This window comes from Rhinolophus hipposideros, assembly GCF_964194185.1.
Source record: "Rhinolophus hipposideros genome assembly, chromosome: 11".
Lineage (NCBI taxonomy): Eukaryota > Metazoa > Chordata > Mammalia > Chiroptera > Rhinolophidae > Rhinolophus > Rhinolophus hipposideros.
Window position 1 is genome coordinate 57,351,995 of NC_138057.1, and position 7,609 is coordinate 57,359,603.

General features: G+C 36.4%; 1 pseudogene across 1 annotated transcript; it reads right to left on the reverse strand.

Annotated features, from left to right (window-relative positions):
* Positions 1–964: 964 nt before the first annotated feature.
* Positions 965–4,981, reverse strand: LOC308505042 (zinc finger MYND domain-containing protein 11-like; annotated as a pseudogene). The gene is made up of 3 exons: positions 4,914–4,981; positions 2,534–2,708; positions 965–2,392 (listed from the first exon to the last, which is right to left on the reverse strand). The product of its transcript is annotated as a zinc finger MYND domain-containing protein 11-like (transcript).
* Between the last annotated feature and the right edge of the window lie 2,628 nt (positions 4,982–7,609).

Below are 7,609 nucleotides of genomic sequence, written 5' to 3' on the forward strand. Positions count from 1 at the left end.
AGTTATGAGGAAGTCTGAAAGATGGTGACTGTATTTAATCAGGAGACTTATTTAAATATTCAGGGTGAACACATAATACAATGTATAGATGTATTATAGAATTGTACACTTGAAACCTATGTAGTTTTGTTGACCATTGTCACTCCAATAAATAAAAATAAATACATATTCAGAGAGCGAATTAAGAGTATAGGGGGAACTTTGTTTGGTTTGATGAGTTTCTTTATATTCATTTAGTCATTTCTTTTTCTTCCAGGCCCTGGAGTGTGATAAAGAAACCCAAGTACAATGAACAGTTCTCAGACCCCTTCAAGTTTGGTTCTGTTTTATTTTGACATAATTTAACTAGTCTTTAAACTCTTCCTTACTTTCTGGAACAAAACTGTATATTAAATTAGTATTACAAAACTTTTCTTGTCTCAGGCCTAGAATTGAATATTCTCCAAGGACTTTGTTCAGTAGGGAATGGTGCTAGTTTGATATCAATGCTTCTAGACCTTCAGTGAAAAAAATATGTAGTATATATATTCATGAATTCACACCCATATCTCCAAATCAAATCCAATATCACAGTTTCCTCCTCATTTTACATTTCTTAGTCTTTAAAACATTTCCCATCAAAGGTTGTATGTTTTATTTCTGAAACAGTTCTGCAGTTCTTACATTCAGATTTATTTTAAGTGTTTATGTGTTAAACTCACTTGTATTCACCTGTTGTTTTTTTTAAAGATCTGTTGTTAAAGGTTAAAATCTCTGTTAAACCTAAACATGTTTTCAAATTTGCTGTAAATGCAACAGATTCTCAATTAAATTTTATTTAAAATAATACCGTCCACTGATGTTACCTTTACCCCCTGAAGACTCCAGAGGAACAATTTACAAAAGATTCAAAGTACTGTGCAAACTTTCTTCACAAAAAGGGTTCAAAGGTTGATGCAAAATGGGAAGCAAATTCTTAACAATTTTAGCTTCTTGGAAACAAAACCCATTGCATCGGAGAAGAGTAATCATTGGCGATTCTCCAGCAAGGGCCCATCTCATCTTTTCCAGTGGCAGGTGCGCTCTGCTCGGCGTGCCAGTGCTGCTGCGGGTACCTGATGGAGCAGCAGGAAGGGTCCCAGCAGAAAGGGTCCCAGCAGAAGTGGTACAGGGCCACCTCCTCACGGTTGTAGCACCACTGCCTCTTGGTCTGAGAAATGAGCTGTTTGTGCTGTGCTGTGGCCTTCCTGATGTCTTCCACAAACTCCTCTTTCCACGCGTCCTTTACTTGCTTCCATTGTCTGTGGGTCTCACCATGCATGTTTGCCGTGGCTTTATTTACAGCTTGTCTTTTCTTCCATTTCAGAATGCAGCTTTTCTAGGGCTTCTAATACAACTCTTTCAGTTCTCGCTTGTGATCAGACTTTATTCGGTCTTTCAAGTCATTGAAACTTTCAATGTACTTGTCGTGGCACAGGCGCTGACACTCGGTCGCTGGCGCTCTGGCTGCTCCCATGCAGCATCCTTGGTGAAGAGGCACTTCACTTCTTGGTCTGAGTTGACACGGAAATTTTTCCCATTGGCTTGAGGCATAGTGGGGATTTCCTGGCTGGAGCCGAGGGCTTCAGTTTCAGGCTCTGATTCTTCTTTTTTGGGTTCCACACTTTGATTACATCATCCTTTCTTTGCTCTTGGTGCTTGAGTGACCTTTAGCTGCTGGTAGAGGAGATACTGTATTCCACCTCATCCTCCCTGTGGTCTTCATTCTTAGACTTCCAAAATCTTCCGTCACGGAGGAAGTGTTCATGCAGTTCCAGTTCATCATAAGCCTTTTCCCAGCCCAGACTGCACTTAACATGCAGCCGATGGACTCTGACTATGGTGTCCTGTGTGTTTTCCAAAGGAATCCAAACCCTTTGGTGGCGGTGACCAGAGAAGAGGATGTCAACCTGATTGTCCTCTTTCTGTATGACTCTGGCTGGCCAGAATCCCAAACTTTTCATTTTAGCCCAAACCAGCTCATGATTAGGTACACAAGGAGAGCAGAACCAGTTGTCAGGATGAGCATTTGACAAATGGAAGCAATTCCTGCAAAGCTGTAGTTCACCCAGCTTTACACAGCACCCTTGCTATGTCAGCTCACTCACTCTTTGCTCCACAGAAAACCACTGTGTTGTGGAGAAGTAGCTGAGCATCAGCTTTGAATGCTTCGTAACTTCGGGATTTCCCTTCATTCACTTTCTCCTGGATGGCGGGGACATTGAGCGCCAGGTGCACCAGCCTCCAGTATGTCCGGTGTTTGCTGTCCTTCTCCTTTCCATTAAGTTCTATAGTCCTCTCCTTCATGCCAGCGACGATGAACCTCAGGTATTTGCTCAGGTCCTGTTTGTTTGTAATTTTCTTCTTGATGCTCCTGCAAATTGGGTGCTGCCAGTAACTACTGCTGTCTCTAAGCCTGTAGTCATCAGACAAACACTTGGAATGATACACACAAAAACACAGGTCACATATGATCACCTCTCCGTGCCAATGGCATTCATGATTTTCTGTTTACCAATCCATCTCATCTCCTGGCAACCAATATCCTTTTTCGTTCAATTCCAGACTTTGAACCTTTGCAGCCCGCAGTGAGAGTTTCAACAGTAAGACTGTCTTTCACAGCTGAGCTCAGCTGACAGGTGGTCTCTTTCGGATGCATACAGTGCACTTGAGTGTTTGGTTCCAGACTTCTGCAACAAAGCAAGTCAGAATGTTTTTGCTGGTGGAGGGTCTTGCCTTTCATTTGTAAAAAAAAAAAAAAAAAAAAAAAAAAAAGCGCAACATTTTTGTACTATGGTCAATGTTGGCATTTGCTTCTGGTTCCATATAGGCGCCGCTCACATGGTGGCTGTGTGTGCTGGGCGTCGCTCGCTCCCAGCCTCCCCTTACATTTCTTATTGATAATTCATTCTTTCTAAGTGGAAACCGAGGCTCCCAACAACAAGACATCTACTCATTTGCTTACTCCTAAATACTCGTAAAACAACTTCAAAATTACTATAACAATACCACTATCCACAACAACCTCCCGAAGCCTAAGAACTCTTTGAATTATTTTTGTCCTTAGAATATATTCCACTTAAGGTCCACAGTCAGAGTATATATGTGTGTTACTGTGTTGTGTTAGCTGGCTTAATAACTACGATGTTGTGTAGTTATTAATTTAGCAGATAACTGATAAGCTTTTAAGTTTCTTTTTGTATTCTAAAAAATGGAGGGTTTGTATTTTTAATCTTTTTGACTTAGTTGTAGAATTTGTGAAATATTAACATTTTCAGAATCAAAACTGTATAAAAGAATATACCACTACTCCTTATTCCTCCACCCTTTCGTCACTCATCCCCTACAGGTGACCATTTCCCTAAGTTTCTTATCCTTTATGTTTCTTTTGCTTAAAAGAAATAAACAAATGGGCATATAGAACCTTTCCCTTTTTTCTTGCACAAAATCAGCAAATTATTTATTACTCTGGGCTGCATTGATATTTATGTACCCTTTTTATTTTTAATGTTCTTCATATGTGATTTTTTTCATCTCCAGAAACTACCTTATGCCTTTGTTGATCCTATTTATATGTGTAATTTTTTTATTCACTTCTGCTCTTCATCACGAGATGTTGTGCTTGGGTTTTCTGCATCTATTGGGATGAAAAGGTAAGGTTTCTTCTTTAATCTTTCAGTTTATAGAAAATATTAATATATGTCATAATGTCGAATTTTCCCTGGATTCTTCAAACAAATCTTATTTGGTCATGAGTAATTAAAAAAAAATAACACAACATTTCTGAGTTGTTGTTAGTATTGTAAAAAATCAGAAATGAGATTCATCTATATTTGTTCTGTATTGTCTCAGTTGGTTATGAATTTAAGGCAACATTAACCCCACAAAATCAGTTAGGGCATATTCTTCTTTATATTCTCTGGAATATCTGAATAAAAAATAGGTTATCTGTCACTTGAAGGTTTGTTAAGATTTATGTCTAAGATGGTGGAATAGGTGCTTTTAATGTGGGAGGATTTTAGATTTCTCTTTAAAATACTTTAAACACTATAGGTCAATTCACAGTTTATATTTCTTTTAGGCAATTAAAATTTTATATAAAATTGTCTATTTTATCTGATTTCAAACTTATTGAATTGCAGTTTAAATACTATTGTCATATAAACAACTACCTACCATAATTATAGTTAGGTTCTGTCTATCTAATTATGGCATCCTTATTTTTATTTAATAAGTGTTGTTAAAGTTTTGTCTATTTCATTTGACTTAAAAAAGTATTCCTTAATGTTTCTTTGTTCTCTGTTTCATTAGTTTCTAGTATTATCTTTACTGTATTAAAATTATTTAACTTCAGTCTTAATGTTCACTGTTGTATTGATATCACATTTTGAAAAGAACAATTAGAAAGATCTTTTTTGTTTAATGTAGCTAACAATGGGCAAAATGGTAAATACAGGAAGTTGGTTTTGACATCCATTTGCCTTTGTCCTATTCTTTTCTGCTTTTATGAGGAAACCCATTCTTTTCCCTAGGTTTCAATGTCTATATTTTAAAGAAAGTTCTTACAACCTTAACACAAAGTAAGACCTATCTAATTAGCCTTAGGCATTGAGCAAGGCTATAATAGGAGAAAAGGATAGTTTTTCACTTCCTTTGTGATCATCTATCTTTTTTTCTAGTTCAGAGAGTCATGTATTGTTCAAGAATATGTTTCTTTTTCCAGCTATTATTCAATGAGTGAAAAATGCTCCTCAGGGCCAATTTCTGTCTGTATCATAATGTGGTATCATACTATGATGCTGTCAGCAGGTACCGTGAGGAGGTCATTTAGTAAAGTCTGAACCATTCCACCTTGAAGTCTGTCACATGAGCATCTGAGATGGCTACCCCCAAACCTAGCAAACCCCACTAAGCTGAGAACTGTGTAGTTATCCTCGGGGCCCCCTACCTGTGGGTATGTCATGTTGGGTGGATTTTTGATTATATTGCATAGTAGTCAACGTCTTATCGATACAATTTCCCTTTTAGCCCAGGCACAGTTATGCCTATTGCATCTTTCACTTCCTCCTTATGAAATACTCTTAATTATTTCCCAGCAAATATCAAAATCTGTATATTTGGAGCTAGCTTTTTAGTGTCTGACCAATACGGATGATTTCCTACTTGAAAATTTCAGTAGAATATTGAGATGACACCTCAAATTCAACATATCAAAATCTGAGCACTTAGCCTACCCCAAGCCATCAACTATGTTGCTCAAGCCAGAAGCGTGCAAGTTGTCCTTGACTCATTCCTCTCCACTACCCAATGCCTGCTTTCCTTACTAGCAGGTAATGTTTGTAGAGACTAGGGCTACATGTGAATTCTTTCCTATTGCATCCTTAGTGCCATAAAAATTGTCTGGCCTATGGTTAGATGTTCTGAGAAACACTTATGGAATAAATTATTAAGAACATTGACCCTATAGTCAGAAAACCCTGGGTTACCTCCTGGTTATGTAACTTACCAACCAAGTTGATTAACATTTCCTACCTGTTTTCTGGTCTCCAAATAAGTTAAAACATTTTCTACCTTATAGGATTGTATTAATGATTCATTTGGATAATGCATGTTAAATATTTGGCACTTGGTAAGCACTCAGTAAGTGCTGGTCATTAGATTAAAAAAATTATAAAACAAACGTTGGGGATTCCTACTGTAAGTGGTTTGTGTTCTTTATTCTCGTGATTTAATTACCTAAACTATTGAAAAATTCTTAAATGCTCATTGGCTTTTTAGTGAAAGTCTAATACACTAATGCTTTTTTTCTAGTCATCTGGAAAGAAGGATATCTATGCATTAACATGGGAAGTTGATTGTAAATAAATATGTTCCTTGTACGTATTCAGCTTGAAGCTGGTATTTCATCTTAAAGAATTATACTCCCTCATTGGGAAATAAAACACTGCCAGTGTAAAAATAATATAGATTTTTCTTGTGAGAGTATACTATTTGTTCAATGCTAAAATAAAAATATAAAAGACATGAAGAAAGCATTTATTATGATTCAGAAGGTAACTTTGATTCATGGGTCATGCATTCAAATATAAGATATTTTAAAATCATTATTCAGTCATCTTTGGATTATATGGCTCCCAATGCTATCATATTACAAAATGATATTATGCTAACTTCTCTATAATTTTAATTTATTAACATGAGTTAAAAGTTTTCTTTTTCATCCTATTTCCCAGGAAGTCTCGGAAGTAAAGAAAATGGAACTAGATGGTTAGCATATAACAAATTGTAGAACAAAGGACAGGCTATTCATTACTGGTATCTACCTAGCATGCAGGCTACCTGGTCACATCCCATGTTAGTTTACCCATTTGTGAAATTGAGAAAAATAAAACATTTTAAAGGAATTTTAGAATAGTTAAAAGCTAAGTTTAAGATATTTAAGAAGATATATTAGAAATATCCCCTATAATCTGAAAATGGAACTACCCTATGATCCAGTAATTCCACTCCTAGGCATCTACCCGGAGAAATCCAAAACTCCAATTCAAAAATCTGTATGCACTCCTATGTTTATTGCAGCACTTTACACAATAGCCAAGATATGGAAACAACCAAAATGCCCATCGGTAGATGACTGGATTAAGAAGCTGTGGTACATTTATACAATGGAGTATTACGCAGCCATAAAGAAGAAAGAAATCTTATCATTTGCAGCAACATGGATGGATCTAGAGAACATTATGTTAAGTGAAATAAGTCAGAAAGAGAAAGACAAGTACCATATGATCTCACTTATATATGGAATCTAAAGAAAAGACTATGTGAATGAACTAATCAGAGTCAGTTTTGGGGACGCAGAGAAAAAACCGAGAGTGGTTAGATGGGTGTGTGGGAGGGGGTTGGGGATAAGGGGAAAGGTGAAGGGATTTGGAAGCAGCTGGTAACCACAAGATGGCCTCAGGGTTTTTCTTTTGAAAATTAATTTGGGGAAGTATTCTATAATGTTGTAAAGATTTTCTTGGGTATCCGATGGACATGCATCCTATTTGGGAGACCACCTCAGGGATACTGTGGATACCTGATCATGGCATTGTACATCAGAAGCTAAACATTAATGAATGCCAACTATAATTTTATATATATAATGTGATGGTTCAGTGTGAGGTCGGAGGGATAGTGGATGGGGGGAGAAGGGTTCACAGTATGAGGGATATAAATGATGAACGTCTAAGTATTACCTTGTTTTGTACACCTGAAACTAATAAATAAATTAATTAATTAAAAAAAAAAAAAAAAAAAAAGAAATATCCCCTATTGAAGCCTGTTTTCATTTTAATGTGTAGATAGGGTCTTTCAATGGATGTACACATTGTAAATCCTGTTGTAAGCACATAGTGTAAAATAAGCTGCCATCAGGTCTTATAAATGAAATTAAACTCTGAAGAGTTAGACTAGTAAGATATAAAATCTATGAATAAAATCAGTTACATACTAATATTTTCAGATCCATGGAACATTCAAGAAATAGTTGGCTGAATGGCTTCAAGTAACATAATGTATATATGTGTTAGCTATTTTTTTCTGAGATCTT